General features: G+C 36.4%; 1 protein-coding gene and 1 pseudogene across 3 annotated transcripts in view; both read right to left on the reverse strand.

Annotated features, from left to right (window-relative positions):
* Positions 1-23,652, reverse strand: part of Epha6 (EPH receptor A6) — an 858,253-nt gene that overhangs the window by 596,310 nt on the left and 238,291 nt on the right. The window lies entirely within an intron of this gene.
* Positions 11,624-12,449, reverse strand: LOC110329978 (annotated as a pseudogene).

The raw sequence follows: 23,652 nt of genomic DNA on the forward strand, positions 1-23,652 counted from the left end.
TTGACTAGAACTCAATTGAGCAATACTTGGATCATGAGCTAAATTCTCCCTGTGCTATATGTTCAGTAAGAAAGTCTCAGTAAGTCTTGGTTGCAGAATTTATCTTTGCTTAATGGAATTGTTAAAAATTGTGATGTGGACAACTGGAAGAAAGAGCCTTTTGTGTCTATAAAGAAATATTTATGAGCTCAAATTCAGTGTTGAGATCACAGGACATGTGGAGTTCTTATCCAGTAACACATTACGAAATAATGCAAAGTTTCAAGAAATCAAAGTAAAAATTACCGAGGCATCACAATCCAAGGTAGTGCTTCTGGCATAGGTTACTGGTAAATCAAGCTGATATGCCAAACTGATTAGGTGTTGAGTTCCAGTAGGGAGATAGTGTCTCCTCACCAATAGCAAAGAAACTGATTTAAACAGTTTATCTGTTTGCAAATATGCTGTATTCCATACAGTAAGTGTCAGATGAGAAGGGAATACCAACATGACTGGGTGATAAAAGATACACTGTGACAAGATTAGAGAACTGTGGTAAATTAATTTTTGATTTGTCACTGTTCTTGAGACAGAGTGTCCAGTAGTCCAGGTTGGCCTCAAATTCACTATGTAGCTGAGGATGGACTTGAATTACCAGTTACTCTTCCTCTGACTCCTAAGAGCTGGGATTACAGGCATGAAAAAACCAAATGCTTAATTCTTATTTTTGTTATTTGGTGATATGACCATGAAGCCCAAGCTGGCCTTACATTCACTGCACAGTCAAAATTCCTATACTTTGTTCCTTTATACGGGATTAGAGACAGCCGCACCTAGCTTGGTTAATATAGTACTAAGGATTCAACCTGAAGCTTCCTATATTTAGGCAAACATTCTACCAATTAAGCACACCTAATTAGGTCTTCAGCCCCTAAACCAGACAGCTACAGTGTACTTATATATAATAAATAAATAAATCTTTAAAAAATAAAAAGTAGTTAGTGATATATTATTTGTTAATTTATAATATTTTTGTAATTTGAAAGCTTGATAGTGCATATATTTTTGAGAAGTTAAATGCCCACTTTGATTTTAATAAGTAAACCCTCAAAGTGAATTTTCTATTCAAGGAGAAGCTTGACAACACTTTGGTAATGTCCCTGACACTGGTTCTAGAATGGGAGCTTGCATTTGGTTAAGAAGGGGAAATCTTATAAAATAAATTAGTGATTGCCAGGAACTTCAAATAAAGATATATGTGGGGCTGTTGGGGTTATTTACATATTACCAACATACTAACAAAGCAATAACTTGGAAGAAAACAAACAAATGAATTATTTGGAAACTAAGACATTCACCGTCACCTGAGAATTTTTTGCAGTGACAAAATGACCAAGAAGAAGCAAACAGAGTGGGGTTTGAGTTTGGCTGCAGTACTTGCATTTGATTGTATTCACTAACCAGCACTGTCAAAATGCCACTTGGTGGTTAACCTTCTTTAGTGTAGACATCTACAAACTATACTGAGTATAACAGTGCATTTTAATTAATTAAATATTTATTCATGGGTGTAATATTCATATCCTATGCTTCTATAGCAAGCAATTCTATTTTTGTTCATAAAATTTATTAATAAATGTTAATTGACAGAAAACCTAGCTATTATAATTTGCCCATTGCAGCAACAAATTATAAATCAGAGATAATGTGCCTTTAGTCAGTTGACAAAATGAATATAGTACACTGTGAAATAGTTTACAGTCTTCATAGATATCAAACCTCTTCATTATGAAATAGAGTATACTATGTTGACTTATACAATATATTATTTGGTAGTAAAGTATGTTTGAATCATTTATATCATTTCTACTCTTGATTATTTTAACTTATCTTCAATGTTCAACATGACAAAACCCATGATATCCTAGCAATATAGTCATCTAAAGAAGACCGACACAAAGAGCATGAGTTGAAATGCCAACATAAATGGGAAAAATCTCACAATGCCACACCATTTGTTATAATGTTGCAGGTAATAAATGTCTCCTATGAGAGGAAGAATTAGTCTTCTCAAAGGATGTGCATCCTGTTAGGTTATCCAGTCCCCAGGAGTCAGGTCTAAATAGTAAACTGGGTCAGCAGGTTATATGCGTGTGTGTGTGTGTGTGTGTGTGTGTGTGTGTGTGTGTGTATGCATGTGTATATGTGTGTATTATTATATGTGTATGCTATTTATAACATCTTCCTTTACTATTACTGTGCTCATTAGAGTTTAGAGAAGATAAATCTCTGCTATACTGAATGAATCTTATCTACTTGTATTATTTGATCTCTAGGTGATTCTGCACATTTTGGAATTAAATCAAGTCCTATTTATTAATCTTTGTTCTAGTATTTCTTATTCTATTCATACATACGTGGAGTAATTAAAGAAGACGAGGTCATGGATTTGAGGGTGTAAGTGGGATGTCAGGGGAGTTCATGAGGACAGAGTCTGAGTTAAAATGATATTAATTGAATACTTATGTATAAAATTCTCAAAATCACTCATTTTTTAAAAAAACTTAAAGAAGATATCATTTTGAAACTGTTAAGAGTAATAACTGATTATTATTTGAAATAAAGATAAGATATTGGCAGGATAAGCCTTTTGTTATATGTTATCTTCTCTGCTTTCCACCTCCAAACTCCTCTCTCTCAGGAGGCACAAAGTGTAAAGCTCTTCCTTGGGAATACTCCAGGTCCTTCCATGAATCCTAGCCTTACAAAACAAGGACTGGCTTGTATGGCTGAATCAAGCACCATCTCTTTAATTGTTCCTTATATTAAAAAGTCAATGTTTAAGTATTTGAAAAGATAATATAAGTAATAAAGTTTCATGGCCCCTTACCATCTGGGAAGCAGTCCCAAAAAAACGATAGCTGCGAATGTCAGTTCTTTTTTTAATATATCCAGGTGATAATTAAACAGTAATCTAAATATACCATTTAAAATATCTCTTTCTACAACTATCGTACTCAGCACAAGTGTTTAATCACTGCTATAATCTGTGTATCTCACCTAGTTTTTTTTTGTTTGTTTTGATTTTCGAATGGCTACCTGTTCCTTTCATTTAATTATAATTTGAGTTAAGAAACTAAATTTCAAAAAAATGAAAAACTAGCTTCTGTTTGTGCACCTTTTGTTCTAATATTTCTTACTGTATTTGCAGAACAATAACTTTGGTCATTACTATATCTCCATAAACTATGCCATTCCTAAATGACTTTCTTGATGTAAACACACACCTCTCATCTCAAAGGGAATGAGATCATTTATTTTGGAGCCAAATATGACTGACTATGTTTCAGGAACATATATTCAGTTACCTCCAAAACAATGTTCCAATGAAGTAATAGCTTCCTGAAATTTTTATAGTAATAGAAGTTATAAATTAAGTCGTTGTTCCAACATACTGACAAAACATCAGCCAGGTTGGTTACAGCAAATGGAGAGACCTGTTATAGGCCTTACATGTTATTTGATGCATCTTAGGCTTTTTGGGGGTGGTAACTAGTGTAATATTCCTAACAGGAGTTCCTAATATTCACAGTATGTGCATTAAGTCAAACACAAGGTAGGTAAGTGTTGCAGATGGCAGTGGGGCTAATTATATTTGATGTTAATTCTGTTCCCCTGTGAGGGGTTGTGAACAAGAAATGAGTCAGCACTCAGGTGATTTCCTGTAAACCTTATTCCTTCTTAATTTATAAATAAAGGGTAGAGCTGGTGTTGGGCAGAGAAAGAGGGGAAGGTGGAGCTGAAGGTTTTGGGAGAGAGAGAGAGAGGGAGAGAGAGAGAGAGAGAGAGAGAGAGAAGGAGGTTGAGGAGGAGGAGGAGGAAGAGAAGGAGGAAGAGAAGTAGGAGAAGGAGGAGGAGAAGGAGAAGAGGAGGAGGAGGAGGAGGAGGAGGAGGAGGAGGAGGAAGACAAAAAGGAAGGAGAAGATAACCATGACTATGACGATGATGATGATGATGACGATGATGATGGCAGAGAAAAGGAAGAAGGAAAGTAGAGAAGCATCTGGCCTGGAGAAACCACAAGTTATAAGGGGTCTCTAATATGAGGAAGATGGTGGTGTAGTGGTACATATGTACAATCAAGGCGCACAGCTTGTATTCATATTAATTGAGTTGTGTTTTCATTGCTCGGGCTTATTTAGGTTGGAGATTTACCACAACAGGTAACAGGTGGCTATTAGGAACAGTGACAATTGAAGATAGTTTGGTCCTGAAACTACAACATTCCAACACTGAACAATAACACAAGTTCTAATCAGCCACTCAGCCTTATTTTATTGAATTCTCAACAAAAGTGGTTTCCATTCTGAGAACTTCAGGTCATCATTTTTCACTCATCACATACAAAAGTATGAATATATTGTCCATGCACTTTAAGGAAACTCATTTGCTCATTTCTTCTAGCATCAATTATTTTGTAATGCTCACATATATCAGCGAAAACTATTTCCATTTTATGACTACCCACAGCACGGGGACTTGGAAACCATCAGGTTTTCATCAGACTATAAGTAAAAAGGGGCAGAAAGCTTGATAAACTACAAGGAGGCCATGTATTATTGAATCTTGAATGAAGTATCTATTGTTTTACTAGTTAATCAAGTGGCCAGATGCAAGTCATATGACACACACTGGTAGAAGGAATTCAGGAAGGTTGCATCCAGATAAGTGACAAAGAAAAGCACAAAGTGAAGTGAATTAATGCAATCTAGTGTTGTTTATGAAACATTCATTAGTAGGAGGTATTCCTAAGGAAACATATAGCTCATTAATTAGTAAGCATACTCAAGGGAATAATGTAAAATTATTTATGAATATAAAAAGACAAATTGAACAGAGAATTTCACAGAATCAAAACAAATGGTTGTGTAAATTCAGAAGTTGAGAGGAAGATAAATTTATATTTTATGGTTGACAAACCATGATGGGTAAAGGCTAGACCAAGTTTGTTGAAAATAAATTCAACTGTGATTAACAATCCCAAAGTCTAAATTCAAATTAATGAATATACTTGTTTATTTTCAGCTTCACTACTCTTTACATTAACATATCAACAAGACAATGATCAACAGTCTAAAATTCAGGTCAATGACTAATCCAAATAAACACATACAGAAACAGACAACAGACACACACACACACACACACACACACACACACACGGACATGCCCACAAACACACACAGACCCACATACACACACACACACAAATACATATGTACACGCACATGCATATACACTAACACACACCCACCACACAATCTTATGAACATTTCTCTTCATACTGTTACATACATATTTAACCTTGTCAATTTTTACTGAAAGTATTGTTGCAATGTTCATTTTATAACTCTGTTAATGAGAGGATAATAGAACTACACAATCATAAGTATGCTAACAGCAAAAGCCATGGTTCCCCAGCAATTATTAAACAAAGCAAGTACATTCAATGATGCAAGGGAGGGCAGCATGAAATTTTCCACCCCCCGCACTTTTAATAGATATATTAACCAAAATATTGTTTTCCCATCTACCTGTTTAGAAACAGTTCTCATATAGTTCTATAAATAGTCTCAGAGATGCAGCTACTGTGTGTTAACCATAACTTAGGAAGCAATATTTCACATAATAGATCCTAACATGTTACAAATCTTGGCTATATGGCATCAACCAAGTCACATTCTAAATTTACTTTGACATCTCATTTTTAATTTATCCTTACATTGCCTGTAATTTTTTTATTTCTCCTATACTTTGTGTTTCTTACCCAGGCGGAATTTAAAACGAAGACAGATTTAAGTGCTCCTATGTATTAAAAGTTTAAGGAGCAATTTAAGTGTGTTGCCTTCAATAGCCATAAAATGTGATAATACACAAATAATTTGAGGTAATGAGAGGCCTGCCTGATGAGTTGTATATTCAGAAACAAATTTGCTTCAGACTCTGGATCTAGGGAATAGCACTTTGACCTGAATTAAGGTGTGGCTGGACACAGAATGAGAGCCTAGTGATCCAACTTGCAAAGCTGGTATAAAAACTATCACAGCCCCAACAATGTACTAATCTTAGAATATTACTTCACTATTAAACATACTATACAATTACTGATGTCCAGGTCTCGAGGTATGCATATCCTAATTTAAATGTCCCATATTTAAGTTATTTATTTATTCTATACAGGTTTTACAAATATTAAATTTGAAGGGAACAGAAGCCTATCATTGCTGATGGTGTTAACAGCATTATTCCACGGATGTGATTTAATAACTCCTGCCTACTTTGCATTTTATTTTTAGAAACATTCGCTGCATATAGTTTTCTGATTTATCTGTTAAATGATTAAAATACTAGAAAGTATTTCTTAACATTAAATCTTGTTAGCACATCAGTTACTAATTGCAGTCATTTTTTATGTTGTGGACACAAACTTGACATAAAGAGACAAGTAATCTGAGCTGTGTTTTAGAACTCAGCATCTTCCAAGCTGAAAGTGAGGACATACATTTTCATCAGTAACTATTATATGAATCTATGCATTACAGGCGTCACATAATAACTTCATTGCAAATATAGAACCCAATATGATTTAATTTTCACTGAGATACTTATTCGCTTATAACTGATATTTTAACAACCAAGATATTTAAATTTTGAACTGAATGTTTTTAATTCAAAACCATTTTAAAAATTTGTATACAGGTTTTTTCTGACTTTATTTTTAAATATATTGTATCTTTAAGTAAAAACATAGCCCCCCCATTTAAAATCGTTCACTGTTTTAAAATAATATATTTAATACTTTACATATTAGGTCTCTTTAAGCATTCTCTTGGGTTCTGAAGCTGGCTATATTTGTGTTCTTTTCATAATACCAAAATATATTGGATTTCATAAAATAATTCAAAGTGTCAAAAATTGTATTTCATTATAATTTGAATTTTCAGTTAGTGTTTCTGAGAACATATATGCTGTAGGAACTATAAGAATACAAATCAGGAAAGGTAGGCATTGACCTTGAGTTATTTTAATGTTGTTTTTAGATTATAAAGTTTTTTTCTGTTGTGTTTGTGGTGGTTATCTTTCCATTACTATAAGAATAATATGGAATGAATCAATTTTAAAAAAGAAAGGTATCTTTTTATTAATGTTTGAAGCTCTAGTCCAAGAATAGTTGTTGCAGTGATTTGGTCCTGTGGCAATGAAGTGAACGTGAGGGAACATGAAGCTATAGGGGATGAAACTTTAACATCATCAATGGGTGTGAAAGGCCAGGCCTGGACTTTCCATTAGAGACATAACCCTGAGAACACAAGGTTTTCACCACCTCCTAGTACCGCCAGGGAAATTTAAGATCTAAACTAACACAGTGTTTTAATCCAACTTCACTCTTATAATCCCAATCACAGTTACCCCTCCCTCCACTCCTCCCAGTTTTCCCCCTACTTCGTCTCTCCTCCAGATCCATTTCTCCAGCATTCTAGATATACTGACTTTTGCATGTCTTCCTCTAGAATTTAAGTGCCGAGGTCAGCAGAAGTGATGACAGGTTATAGCTTCCTTTTGAGTTCAGTAGTTTAGAAAAAGAGGAATGGATCTGGAGGAGAGAGGAAATAGGGGAAAAACTGGGAGGAGTGGAGGGAGGGGTAACTGTGATTGAGATTATAAGAGTGGAGCTGGATTTGTTTCCATTCAGAGAAAAGCAGATCTCCAAGGGATATCAACAGAACATGGCTTAGCAAGATAGAAAAAGACGAGGCACAAATCCACATATAAGTGCTGGTGAGGGAGCGCAGTAAGAGGAAAGGGTCCAAAAAGCAGACAGTCAGAGATACCCCTGACTCCCATTAATAGGAGTCCCACATAACACGAAATCAATAAACATAACATATATGTAGAGGACTTAACAGACCTATGCAAACTCAGTGATTGCTGCTTTAGTCTCTATGGGCCCCTTGGAGCACTGCTTAGTGGAACAAATCAGAACTTGTTGTTTCTATGTAGTATTAAATACCAACTGTGTTCCCTATTGAGACTATAATTAGTTAAGACATTCTTTAATACTTAAATGTTAAAACGAATATAAGAATCATATAAGAGGCCAGAGTTTATCATTGACCTTATCTAAAGACAACAACAAAAAAATAGAAAAAAAAAAAACCCCACTGTAATCTAGATATACTGGCTTTACTCTTGCATGTCTTCCTCTAGAATTTAAGTGCCAAGGTCAGCAGAAATGATGACAGCTTATATCCTCCTTCTGAGATATATTCAGTAGTTTAGAAAAATAATAAGGTATGAGGTTGAAGGCCAAGTACTCTCAATACCCATGAAGACAGTAAATCTCATTATTAATCATTACGCCTGAACATATTTATGTACTGCAATGAAATGCTTATGGATTAAAAATATATAGAGAGACCATAATAGACTTCTAAACTGCTCTAAATACAACTGCGCAATGAAAATGTCAGCACTATATATATATATATATATATATATATATATATATATCTCCTATCTATCTATCTATCTACCTATCATATATATATATATATATATATATATATATATATATATATATCCTATCTATCTATCTACCTATCATCTATCAATCTATCTACATATGTGTGTAGTATATTTATTAAAATTGTATGTATATAAATATATATCCTTAGTATGAATATATACCCATATTTCACAGACATTTTCCTCTATATATTCACATACAAATATAAAGGAACTTCATAAATCTAAGATGAGAAGCTCAGATCTTAAATTTAAAAATGCTTTCATCAATGTTTTTTGAATATCTTGCTAGTTTTATCAACCATCCTTAGGATGGAGTTCTGCATTACAAATGATTGCATTCATGTTAGGAGAATTATGAAGGAAAAAAATCAGGAATTCTCAAAATGTTACTCCTGGGTTCAGTGTGTACTGTGTAATACATGAGTAGAAATAAGACCCTCCATAGACTTCTTGGGTATGAAACCACAGGTTAGGACCTGACCATTTGTCAATTAGGCTTGCAAGGTGATGACACACAGTGATATGAGAGTCACTCACATTCTTCTGGCTATAAACTACTCACATAGGCATAGACAACCTATAATAATGCTAGAAAACATATGATTCTTATTTTTTATTTTATTTTTATTNTTTACACTCCATATTCCATACCCCCCCCCCCATCCACCATCCAACTGCTCTATATCCCACACCTCCACCCCACCCCATCCTGTCTCTATGTGGATTCCCCTAATCCCCACCCCATCTGACTTCTAAACTCCCTAGGGCCTCCAGTCTCTTGAGGGTTAGGTGCCTCTGAATGAACATAGACCTGGCAGTCCTCTGCTGTATTTGTGTTGGGGGCCTCCTATCAGCTGGTGTATGCTGTCTGTTTGGTGATCCAGTGTTTGAGGGACCTTGGGGGTCCAGATTAATTGAGATTGCTTGTCCTCCTACAAGTTTGTCCTTCTCCTTGGCTTTTTTTGGCCTTCCCTAATTCAATAACAGGGGTCAGCTGCTTCAGTCCACTGGTTGGGTGCAAATATCTGCATCCGATTCTTTCAGCTGCTTGTTGGGTCTTTCAGAGGGCAGTCATGATGGATTTCTTTTTGTGAGCACTAAATAGCATCAGTAATAGTATAAGGGCTTGGGACCTCCCCTTGAGCTGGATCCCACTTTGGGCCTATCACTGTACCTTCTTTTCCTCTGGTTTCTCTCCATTTCCATCCCCGTAATTCTTTCAGACAGGAACAATTATGGGTCAGAGATGTGACTGTGGGATGGCAACCCTGTCCCTCACTTGATGTCCTGTCTTCCTGATGGAGGTGGGCTCTATAAGTTCCCTCTCCCTACTGTCCATCGTTTCATCTAAGGTCTCTCCCTTTGAGTCCTGGGAGTCTCTCACATCCCAGGTCTCTGGTGCACTCTGGGGGATCTGCCCAACCTCCTATTTCCTGAGGTTGCCTGTTTATATTCTTAAATGTAGATATATACTTGACTTAAAGAAGGCATTTCTATAGAAAAGATAAAGCATGGTGATCCCTGTGGTAGCCTTTGTTTCTATTGAACTTATATATTTTATGAACCAGGGTCTCACTGTTCATACTATAAAGTTCTTTCATACTATTGAACAAGCACCCTGATGTTTTACAGCCTTCAGTGGTAAGATTATAGCAGTGTACAACCAAGCATAACTAACTTCTTAAGTTCTTAACCATTTTAATAGCATTTCTTGGCTTACCAAGATTATGGAGCCTTTTAGTTGGTTTAGCCAGTAAAGTATTGATTCTAATCCTGATACCATGAGTTTGATCACTAGTATCCATATGATAGACCAGGGTGTTCTTCTTATATTTTTCAAAACCTACCTTAATATAGGTTCTTAGATGCTTTAACCTCCTGTCTAGTCCACCAGAGGTGGTGGTAAAAGAGAAAGATTATTAGGATGCAGGGAAGTGGACCTGTTTAGAAATTCTTTGGAGCAAATCCCATCTGCTCCATCAGAAAACCAGCAATTCAGTTCACAGGATTCAGCAGTGGCAGCTCGATCCACTTGTAAAAACTTCACACATATACTAGCAGTCCAGTTCAGTAGTGTCAGGATAGCAAACATGAATCCGCAGCACTAGCACTTCTAGCAGAAAGTCTGGCCTCAGCCTAATTGGCTGGAGTCTGCAGGAAGGTTCTTCTGGGGCTCTCTCAAGGAAGTGAAGACAAAGACCACGATGTATTACAAAGCTATCTATGCAAGACCCTGTCACTGTCAGCTGAGTCCTATTTATACTCCCTCCAAACATCACATATCCTCCACAGGTCTTGCCTCAGCACTGAGTGAGTCTCTCCCCCCCACCCCCATGAGTCTGTATCAACTGACATCACTTTGCCAATCAACCAGAGTCCAAGAAAGCAACAAGACACTGCCAGACCACCACCAGAAGTCTTTTGGTGCATTTCTCTCTATGGAGTCATGATCTTTTATGTGCTTGCTTTAGCAACACATCCTTTCATCTGTGTCTGCTTCAGAAAACCATGCCTGCATGTATCTACCCCTGACATCAACTGACAAAACTGACTTTCCAACCATAAGTTTCCACTTCTACTGGGTAACCAATTCAACACACTGTGCTCTGACCTCCCATATGCTCTCAGAGGCATGCTTGTAGCCTCTGCCCCTGCACCCCAATAAGGAAGAAAGTAGGTAGGAAGGAAGGAAGGAAGGAAGGAAGAAAGAAAGAAAGAAAGAAAGAAAGAAAGAAAGAAAGATCTGTACTGTTTTTCCAGTTATGTATCGACTTCGATAGAAAGTGTGTTTTCTTTTACTCAAAATTTAATTTTTTTAAAAAAAAGTTTAAATTTGTTTATTTACATCCCAAATGCTGCTCCCTCCTTGCAGTCTCCTCACAGAGACCCTCCCTTCCATCCCCCATCTCCCATCCCCCATCCCCTTCTCTGAGAGGGTGAGGTCCCCCTGGGTATTTCTTCAATCTTGGCATTAATGTTTTACACTAATATTAAGTGGAGTTTACCATTTTTTTCAGAATACGAAAATTTATTACTGTGTTTCCATTGTCAGATTTTATGATCTTGGCCTGCCTTTCTTGCCTTTGTGTAGAGCCAAAAGAGACACATTGGCTATGCCAATGCCTGGCAAATACAGAAATGGATGCTCACAGTCATCTGTTGGATGGAACACTGGGCCCCAATGGAGGAACTAGAGAAAGTAGCCAAGGAGTTGAAGGGATCTGTAACCCTATAGGAGGAACAGCAATATGAGCTAACCAGTACCCCCTGAGCTCGTGTCTCTAGATGCATATATAGCAGAGAATGACCTAGTTGGCCATCATTGGGAGGAGAGTCCCTTGGTCTTGCAAAGATTATATGCCCAAATACAGAGGAATACCAAGGCCAGGAAGCAGGAGTGGGTGGATTGGGGAGCAGGGCAGGGGGGTATAGGGAACTTTCGGGATAGCATTTGAAATGTAGATGAAGAAAATATCTAATAAAAATGTTAAAACAAACAAACAACAACAACAACAAAACACCTTAAAGCTGACTCCAGGAATATCACCTATAGCATGACGTTTTCGAACAAATCCAGCAACCAGAACTTCATTATTTTCCTCAATGAAGTTCAAGCAGCCATCATTGGACACAAACACTGTGATCTTGCCATTCTTAATGAGCTGCACCCAGACACACTTCTGGATGTCAGAATTTGGCTGTTTGGCTTCAACACCTACTTTTTCCAGCACAATTCCCTTTGCATGAGAGGCACCCCCAAATGGATTAGCCTTCAGGGCTGTGCCTAAGTGTGCTTTCTTGAACTGTTTATCATGCCACTTCTCGTCCTGTCAGTGACTACAGAGCTTCTGGGCAGTAAGGAGACCATGACACTTGCCCATCTTGCCAGCGCCACAGGCCCAAGTGAAAGAGAGTTTACCATTTTAAAACTAATAAAACCCAAACACCTAGATGATAGATTCTAATTATCTCAATTCTGGAAGAAGAGTCAGATGTAGAAATTTGTTCTCCTTATCAAAAGTACTTAATACCTTTTTAAAAATTGCATGTATTTATGAACTCTATATTCTTATTTTAACCATATAACACCCAAGCTTTCCATTTCCCCCTTCTTTATTTCAAAATAGTCTTTCCTTACAAACTGTCCCAAGGAAAAAAATGTTAGTTTTTAAAATGTGAAAGCTAAAATTGTAACTTAAGTAGCTGCCTGGCATTCATATTTTCAAACTTTGAATTGAAATTAAACTAATGTGACAATGTAATATTTAGAAAAGGAAGAAAGATATGATGTGAAATATAATAAAAAAGAAAAGATTATGATTGATGTTAACTTGACATGTACTGGTTCTTCTACATAAAACAGAAAACGGTTGTTAGGACAGAACCTATGATGAAGATGGAAAGTAATTAAAAGTTACTGTTTACATCTTTTGTCATGATCATACTTTTCAAAATGTTCTTTAATTAAATGCATTGGAAGTATTTTCTGTTTGACTTCTGCAAAGCCTACCTGATGATTTCTTCTAGCCTTGCACAGTGTTCAAATGAACACAAAACTGCTATGTAGTTTCCCAATTGATCCTTGCTCCCTATAGCACATGTTAACAGTATGAACACATTTTAGAAGTGGCATAAAAGGATCCTTGTTGACAGGCCAAGTGGTTGATATTTGTGTGGCTTGTGACTTGCACTGTTCTTGGCTCTCTGATGTCATGTATATAAAGCATGAATTGGATCTGACTTAGGCCCTTTGACAAGGTCTAAGACCATCATTGGCGACAGGTCCATGAACAAAATCACTTATGGAGCAAACCTGATAACCTTGATTTGAGTCTCAGAAAGGCTGGACATAAAGGCATGTGTTTGTAATCCAGAGCTCTTAGATGGGAGATACAGACTGAAGAGTGTGGACCTTAAAGGCCAACTACTCTAGACTAGGCAGAACACAGACAGACTAAGAAAGACCCTTCCATTACAAAGTGGAAGATGAGAATAAACTCCTAAAAGTTGTCCTCTGTCAGGTTTACACTTGCTGTTGCACATGCACACACACGCACACAAACACACACACAAACACACACAATTTTTATTCATTTATTCTATTTTGCATGCACATAAAGATGCCTAAATGCATATATTTGCAGGACAAACATTCATGAACTCACATAGATTATAGGAAGAGTTGGATCTCCTAGAACTGCATGGATGTTAACTGTGCCATTTGTGTGTAAGGAATGGTCCTGTGGAAGAGCAGCAGGTACTCTTAACTGTTGAGTCATCTCTTTAGTATCAATAACAAATAAGATATTTGAAATACTTAGAACAGTCTGAATCTCTCTGCTCTATGTATTCCATGTATGAAGCTGCAGTTATTGACTCAAGAGAACCATTTCCAATCTTTGAAAAGTAGCTGTTTTTCCTTGACAGATTTTCAAAATATGAAAAGAAAATATTTGGTATACCACTCCTGTGGGGGAAATTTCTCATAAAATAAAGACATAATCAACTAGTTATGATTTCATAAAATGAGCATTATTCAGTATGAATGGGATAGAAGTGTCATAATATCCTAAATAAAGGGAGGTAAATTGAAGGTTTCATGTGTATTTACAGAGCACATCTTAGTGATGATTATGGTCCATGCATCTTCATTACTCTTCAGAACCTGTCTCTTGGGTGTATTACTCTCTTTTTTAAACTTTGGAATAATTATAGAAGTTCATGTTTTAAAGCTATGCTGTTAGTTTAATAAAATGGCTAGATAGAATGGATAGAGTTTTATTCTATCTTGCTAAATATAAAGTTGAAGCAGGAAGTGGCTGTATTACCAAGGCCTTTATTCACTGCCTTGTATAGACAGCTGACAGTTTCTTGTTCATAAATAAAGAGGATTGATTCAGTTCCTGGTCAAGATTCTTAATAAGCTACCAGACCTTCCCCATGTTCTCTAACGGCTAAGCAGATAAAGTGGACTTTAAGGCCCTATAAGAGGCAGGTACCATGATAAGTCAGCGATTTAGGTCTTTGTATCACTCTGTGAAGGATATTAGTTTTTATTTTATCAACGATATTCTATTGGGGAATTTAGATAGTGGCTCCATCATATAATTCTAATGTGTGTATGATGAGAGGAAACAGAAGAAGAATGACCCCAGGATCCATGATTTTCCTAACATGTCCTCAAGTAGTTGTATCCAAACTGTCAATAGCCTATTGGTCTTTACAAAATTATTCAATATTTTAATAAGGCTTATTTTATTAAGTACTTATACCACACATAAGTAACCAGGTTTTTCATATTCTAAAAAAAATATTTAAGAAAGCCTTGTGATGATGATTGTGATAATAGTCATGCTGAGCAGTATGTCACAGCTAGATTTGTGACTATTATTTGGAATTCCAGAATCTAAGGAAAAATATAGTATACTCAAAATGTATATTTGAGGAAGGAATCAACAACTAATTTTTGCTCTGTCATAAAACTGCACCTCTAACATAATCTAAAAATGCCATGTGGTCGGATCCTAATGTATGATGTCCAAATACAGGCTGCGGTGAAACTCTGATCTCCATTTGGTTATTGATATTTTACTCATTATCTCTCCTGCCATCATGATCACCTCAGCATTCCCTTTGATATCCCCATTTCTAGGCACAGTGAGTGGTACAAAATCAGACTTGGCTTTAACACAACCATATATACATGTACATGTATATGATGTGTATGTGTTTATGTGTATGTTTTGTGTGTGTGTGTGTATGTGTATGTGTATGTGTATATTCATATAAAACTATTGTTGTTTTTACTTACTTTATCCAGGAGTTCAAATTTCTCTTTTATTCCCTTACATCATTTATTTATTTATTTATTTATTGATTGATTGATTGTGCTTTCTTGGTTCTAAATGTGCACGTTTTATAATTTCTCTGAGTATGCCACCTAAAAAGCTATTTAAAAAGAAATCTCAACTCTCCAAGTATCCCCAAATTGTTTTTACTTCTGGTAATTTTGGTTAGCCAATGAGTTCATTATGAATCCTCATTTCAGGTATAGGATATTTAAAGTTGAGGTAATGATTCCATTAGCCAAGCAGAAACACAATATTTCAGTTTTATATCCACTATATCAAAGACAACATGGTAAATAGGTATTTCCTCCATGAAATGTAAACAAATTAAACCCAGGTCATATGAGGCAATAAATTAGAACTTCTTTTCAGTTACTGTCAGTTGTCTTTTTCATTCCTTGAATTTTCAAATCTTATATGCGATGTAATTTATGCACTCACTGAGCTGAATATATTCGTCACACATTATAAATTGGAGTTAAAAAAATCACAATGTCTAACCACCCTTTGCTCTGTATTGTTATACCCTGCAGGAGAAGAAAAAAGATATGAATTTATAGAGTGAACTGTAAGTAAATGTGTAGAAAATATGAAGCCATAATTCACATACATTGATTCTGTGCAGTTTCTGTTTTTCTAATTTGAAAAAGCTTTATAATAGCATTCTTTGTAAAATATGCTTGTGAAAATATCTAACTCAAAAGATAATAGAATTAGTAACATACACAAAATAGCAAGGGCTACTTTCAACTGAATTAAAGTAAATCTCTATACTTTGTTCCAGCATGAGGGAAATATAATACATTTGTAAGATGACTATTGATGTTTCTCTATTAGGATACAAGTTATGAAGAGTAATTATAGTAATTAAGTATAATTACCTTAAAATAATTAGTACACTATCAGTTGCAGTGCACTACTAAGTAATTAAATACAGATGAAAATTCAATACAACTGATATTGCTCTGTTTCTATTCAGAAAGTGAAGAAAATAATCTCTGTGAGTTTTTTGTTTGTTTGTTTTTGTTTTAGAGACAAGGTTACCTTAAATAAAAACCCAGACTGTCATGGAACTTGATTTTTAGAACAGATATGATGATTTGAATATGATTTGCCCATGGGAAGTGACACTATTAGGAGGCGTTACCTTGGAGGAAATGGGTCACTGTGTGGGTAGGTACTGTTTGAGATCCTATGCTCAAGCTCTGACTGATGGGGAAGAGATAGTCTATTCTTGGCTGCCTTCAGATTAAGAGGTAGAACTCTCACTACCTTCTTCAGCATGCTTGCCTGAATACTGCCATACTTCCAACCATGATGATAATGTACTGAACCCCTGAAACTGTAAGCCACCCCTAATTAAATGTAGTCCTTCATCAAAGTTGCCTTAGTCATGGTGTCTCTTCAAGCAATGATACCAGGTTTGCCTATAAAACTCACAGGTTTCTTCCTGCTTCTCCCTCCGGAGAGCGGGGATTAAAGATGTGAGCCATTACACTCTGCTTTTCTGTGTATGTTTTCAATCAATGCATTAATCATGCATGTTTTTCAGCAGTACTGAAACTAGATATGTGAAAAATGACATAAATGAATCATTCAACTTTACAAGTGGTTGCAGATCAATAGACTTACCCAATACTGTATTTTTATCTAAAGCTTTCTCTTTTGGAATCTGGGCTTAATTATTCCTATATGAATAGTGCTGTAGATTTCGTGACTAACTTTATTTATTGAGTTTGCACTCACTGACATCCAGAGGACTGTATAACTGGGTACTTTTGAAATTAGCATGTTTGAATGGCCTCCTTTAAAAGTGATGTGCAAAAATAAAAAGTGATGAGATTCAAATATTTTGGAAATCTGTATGTTTGGGGGGGACTATCTAAAGGGAAATATTTTTTCTAAGTTCCTACAGTATCAAAATCTTTAGGGATTACACAGACACACACACACACACAAACACACACACACATATGCAAATGAAATAAAAACATTAATATGATATGCCTGCTAGTATAACAGTAGCATTAATGTTATAGAAATAAGCAATAGGTTCTAATAGGACCTAAGACCCACTTTCTGTGATAGAGACCATACCTTGCACTGTTAGAGAGTCTGAATATATGTGTCTGTAAGAGAACACAATACTATCATTCTGCTAATTAGACTTAAGAGTAAAATGACTACAAGTCCCTTCTGGTCTGCACCAGCACTGGGTCACCTAGGACTCAGAGTTGGTGGACACTCCCATGGTCCCTAGAGGACTGCCTACACGATCTTAGGGTCACTGGTGAGTAGAACACAATATCTGCTCCAATCAAATCTCACACAGGACCTGAGATAGCACTAGGGAAGCAGAGAACTGGCCTGACCAGGGGCACAAGTCCCTTCCGGTCTGCGCCAGCATCTGGTCACCTAGGGCACAGAGTCAGTGGACACTCCCACAGTCCCTAGAGGACTGCCCACACGATCTTAGGATCATTGAACAGACAGCTCCACGGTCCTCAAAGGAGACACCACTTCCATGCACTGTAACGTACCCAGGATCTTAGGACAACAGGATCCCAGGATAACAGGAGCTAGGTCACACTAGTATTTGAGGGTCTCAAAGGAGCTTGACTGTCAAGAACTCAGACACACCCAGAATCTCAGGTTCACAGGAGCACATAATCAAAGAGTCACAGAGAAATCTGGACTCTGAGAAGTCCTGAATCAACTGGGATTATAGGAATGACAGGATCCACTCAGATATATTGAGGGCATCAAGCACTTGAGATAATCAGATGGCAGGAGGCAAGCTTAAGAAAAGAAGCAACAGAAACCAAGGTTACTTGGCATCATCAGAACCAAACTCTCCCACCATAGCAAGTCCTGGATACACCATCACACCAGAAAAGCAGGACATGGATCTAAACTCACTTCTCATGATGATAATGGAGGACTTTAAGAAGGAAATACAGGAAAACACAGGTAAACAGCTAGAAGCCTTTAAAGTGGAAACACAAAAATCTCTTAGTTACAGAAAAACACTATCAAACAGGTGATGGAATTGAATAAAACCATCCAGGATCTAAAAATGGAAGTAGAAACAATAAAGAAAACCCAAAAGGAGAAAACTCTGGAGATAGAAACCCTGGGAAAGAAATCAGGAAGAAAAGATGCAAGCATCAGCAACACAATATAAGAGATGGAGAGAGAATCTCTGGTGCAGAAGTTTCCATAGGGAACATGGACATAAGAATCAAAGAAAATGCAAAATGCAAAAAGATCCTAACTCAAAACATCCAGGAAATCCAGGACACAATGAGAAGACCAACCCTATGGATAATAGGAGTAGATGAGAATGAAGATTATTAACTTAAAGGGCCAGAAAATATCTGCAACAAAATTATAGAAGAAAACTTCCCATACCTAAAGAAAGAGATACCCATGAACTTTCAAGAAGCCTACAGAACTCCAAATAGACTGGACCAGAAAAGAAATTCATTCTGACACATTAAATAATCAGAACAACAAATGCAGTAAGTAAAGACAGAATATTAAAAGCAGTAACAGAAAAAGGTGAAGTAACATATAAAGGCAGGCCTATTAGAATTACTCCAGACTTCTCACCAGAGACTATGAAAGTCAGAAGATCCTGGACAGATGTTATACAGACCCTAAGAGAACACAAATGCCAACCCAGGCTNCTATACCCAGCTAAACTCTCAATTACCATAGATGGAGAAACCAAAGTATTCCATGATAAAACCAAATTCATACAATATCTTTCAATGAATCCAGCCCTTCAAAGGATAATAACAGGAAAACACCAATACAAGGACAGAAACTANGCCCTAGAAAAAGGAAGAAAGTAATCCTTCAACAAACCTAAAAGAAGACAGCCACAAGAACAGGATCCCAACTCTAACAACAAAAATAACAGGAAGCAACAATTACTTTTCCTTAATATCTCTTAATATTAATTGATTCAAATTCCCAATAAAAAGACATAGACTAACAGATTGGCTACACAAACAGGACCCAACATTTTGCTGCTTACAGGAAAATCATCTCAGGGAAAAAGAGACTACCTCAGACCAATGGAATAGAATTGAAGACCAAGAAATGAACCCACACACCTATGGTCACTTGATCTTTAACAAGGGAGCTAAAACCATCCAGTGGAAAAAAGACAGCATTTTCAACAAATGGTTCTGGCACAACTGGCGGTTAGCAAGTAGAAGAATGCGAATTGATCCATTCTTATCTCCTTGTACTAAGATCAAGTCTAAGTAGATCAAGGAACTCCACATAAAACCAGAGACACTGAAACTTATAGAGGAGATAGTGGGGGAAAGCCTTGAAGATATGGACACAGGAGACAAATTCCTGAATAGAACAGAAATGGCTTGTGCTGTAAGATTGAGAATTGAGAAATGGGACCTTATAAAATTGCAAAGCTTCTGTAAGGCAAAATACACTGTCAATAATACAAAATGGCCACCAGCAGATTGGGAAAGGATCTTTACCAATTCTAAATCAGATAGGCGACTAATATACAATATACATAAAGAACTCAAGAAGACAGATTCCAGAAAACCAAATAACCCCATTAAAAAATGGGGCACAGAGTTAAAGAATTGTCAACTCGGGAATATGGAATGGCTGAGAAGCACCTCAAAAAATGTCCAACATCCTTAATCATCAGGGAAATGCAATTCAAAACAACGCTGAGATTCCACCTCATACTATTCAGAATGGCTAAGATCAAAAATTCAGGTGACAGCAGATGCTGGCAAGGATGTGGAGAAAAAGGAACACTCCTCCATTGTTGGTGGGATTGCAAGCTTGTACAACCACTCTGGAAATCAGTCTGGCGGTTCCTCAGAAAATTGGACATAGTACTACAGGAAGATCCAGAAATTCATCTCCGGGGCATATATCCAGATGATGTTCCAACTGGTAATAAGAACACATACTCCACTATGTTCATAGCAATCTTATTTATAATAGCCAGAAGCTGGAAAGAACTCAGATGTCCCCCAACAGAGGAATGGATACAGAAAATGTGGTACATTTACAAAATGGAATACTACTCAGCTATTAAATCAATGAATTTATCAAATTCCTCGGCCAATGAATGGGATCTGGAGGGCATCATCCTGAGTGAGGTAACCCAATGATAAAAGAACTCACATGATATGTACTCACTAAAAAGAGGCTATTAGCCCAGAAACTTAGAATACCCAAGATATAATTTGTAAAACACATGAAACTCAAGAAGAACGAAAACCAAAATGAAAATCTAAAACAGTTAAAAATGGCTGGGATTACAACCCCATTGGAAGAACAACATAGGTTGGCCTGACTTCCCAGTTCTCCTGAAGTTTAGACCACCAAACAAGGAGTGTACTTGCAGGGATCCATGGCTCCAGATATAAATGAAACAGAAGATGGCCTTGCCTGATAGTAATAGGAGGGGAGGCCCTTGGTCCTGTAGTGTTTTGATGCCCCAGCATTGGGGGATGCTGGAGTGGTGGGGTGGGAGAGTATGGGTGGGTGAGGGAGTACTCTCATAAAGGCAAGGGGGAGGGGTTAGTCAGATGTGGGATGGGGGGTTGTTGGAGGGGTAACTGGGAAGTGGGATATCATTTGGGGTGTAAGGGAATGGAATGATTAAAATAAAATTAAAAAGAAACAAATCCTAGAAATATATGTTTATGTAAGACAGAAGAAGGAATAAAAGAAGGAAGAAGAAGATGAAGAAAAGCACATTCATTAAAATAAAGTTAGAAACTTGTTGATCAAAAAATAAAGTAGCTGAAAAATCAATTATCACTTGCTAGATACTTATCATCCATGGTTATTTGGATTGAAAAATACATATAAAAATGTAAGCACTAACATTATATTAACTTCTGTGATATTTTTTAGTTTTTATTATCTTTTTACCATATTTTTAATTTGTTTTTCAGACATATGAGAATTGGATCATGTATTTAGCTTGTGAAATAACACTTCAGTATGGTGTCCCACACTTCCTGCATATCCATTCCTGAAACCTGGTCTGTATTTTAGATTTTCATGTCCTATATTCTCCTAGAATTGGCCAATAATCTTATTTGGCAAGAAGAGACTTAGAAATCTAACCCTGTCCTAAGACAGTATCTATTCATTGCTTTACTTGTTACAAAATATACCTTAGAAAGATGCTACCATAAACAACCAGTAACCCTGTATTCAAACTTAATCCATATCGAGTGTCACATTTATATGCTGCTTTTGTTTAGGACTCTTATCCAATGAAATGCTAGGCATTACAACAGATCAAACACCTGTAGCATGATTCAATGTTTAATGTTTGTGAGACTTTGGGAACATGAAGAATGGAAGGCTGTACTGTAGTAGAAACTGTCCAGGAACACTCAAAGTGGTGCGGGGAAGGAACCCTCTTCTGTGCAGAAGGATAGAAGGAAGTATAGATGGATGGGACCAAAACATCTTATACAGAGTGTTCTTAGGAAAACTGTTTCATCACACAGAAAAATGCATGAAATAAGAATATGAGAAGTAATCAAACATGAGACAAACCGACTGTGTAGGTGGATTTCAGACTTGCCTCTCCAGAGAGCCCTGGTAGCACGATGAGAAAGAACAGTTCTGGGTGTGTAAGAATAGTGACAGAATGAATTCTAGAAAGGTCAGTGGGGCTTCTTTCAGTATTTGTTTAAGAAAAAAATGAAAAGAAAGAAAGACAGGATATTTTCCCTTTAGTTATAGAGGCTTAAATGTCAATATGGATATTAGAGTAGCATTAAGTTCCAATTGAAATCTTGTAGCTTCAATTTACTAATTCTGTAACCTTTAGAAACATATTTCTACAACTGGAAAATGTTTTACTGGAAGTGAAAGAGAAAAATATGTCTAAATTGTTTGAGATGGCAGTGCTTAGTAAATGAAAGTTGTACAAATGGCAATGGCTTCAAACAGTAAGATACTCATTAACGGAGCCCATGGCATTTGTCAGGTCAGTCTCCTCTTTGGTCTCAGGCATGGTCATAGGTTTCATTTATGATGAAACTCTAACTGAAGAAAGTGATTCTTAAATGTGTATGGAGCAATTCTACATTCCTTGGGGAAATATAACTTAGATTTTTCCATTGTCTAAATAATTTAGTTTCTGTATACACACATCTGCCTGGTTAATGGACTCTTGTCACATTTCTAAAATATAAAATGTACTTTTGTCTAGTAACACAGACCAGGATGTAAGTAATCAGCTACTACTTCAATGCTACCACACTAAATTGAAATGATACCATTTTTAAAGCTGTTTCAAACCAGTGAACTTGAGGTTCAGTCTCCCTGTATTCATCCACTTCATAAACTTTTATACAACTCTCAAAATGAAAGTTCCCCATTGCCTATTATAACAGGAGAGAAAAAGAAATGCCATGTACCAAACTACCCTACAGCTTTACTTAAGTCTCAGGAAACCACTTCACCTTGAATCTGAAAAATCCTTTCTCTTCTACACCATTCAAGTTTTCTTTTCTTAGACCAGGCATTCTTCAGTCAGTTTTACTACTAGCTGAGAGGAGTCATGCATAAACATAGGACAAATCTGCTTTGGTACATGTGCCTACTGTGGTGGTTTGAATACGCTTGGCCCAGGGAGTGGACTATTAGGAAGTATGGTCTCCTTGGAGGAAATGTGTCTCTGGGGGTATGCTTTGAGTCTCCCTAGCTGCGTGGGTGATAGTCTTCTTCTTGCTGCCTTCAGATCAAGAGATAGAACTCTCAGCTCCTCCTCTAGCACCATTTCTGACTAGACATGATTCCAGCCTTGATGACAATGGACTGTACCTCTGTTACAGTAAGCCTGCCCTAATCAAATGCTTTCCATTATAAGAGTTACTTTGGTCATGGTATCTATTCACAGCAATGACAACCTTAACTAAGAAAACTATAAATACCAAACACCCTAAAGTAATTACTTCCATTTCTCTATTAACTTCTGAATATCATTTACTCTAAGATTCTCACAAATATATTACTAATATGCAATTCACTGATAGACAAAATTTAGTCTTTGAAAGTTATGTATATCATATATATTTTTTTAAAGTAGATAAATTAATACTTTTTAAAAGTTGATTTGTCAACATAACAAATTCCAGATGACTACATTTCTTTTTTTATTATTATTATTTTCTTTATTTACATTTCAAATGCTATCCCGAAAGTTTCCCAT

Source organism: Mus pahari, chromosome 12, assembly GCF_900095145.1.
Source record: "Mus pahari chromosome 12, PAHARI_EIJ_v1.1, whole genome shotgun sequence".
Classification (NCBI taxonomy): Eukaryota; Metazoa; Chordata; class Mammalia; order Rodentia; family Muridae; genus Mus; species Mus pahari.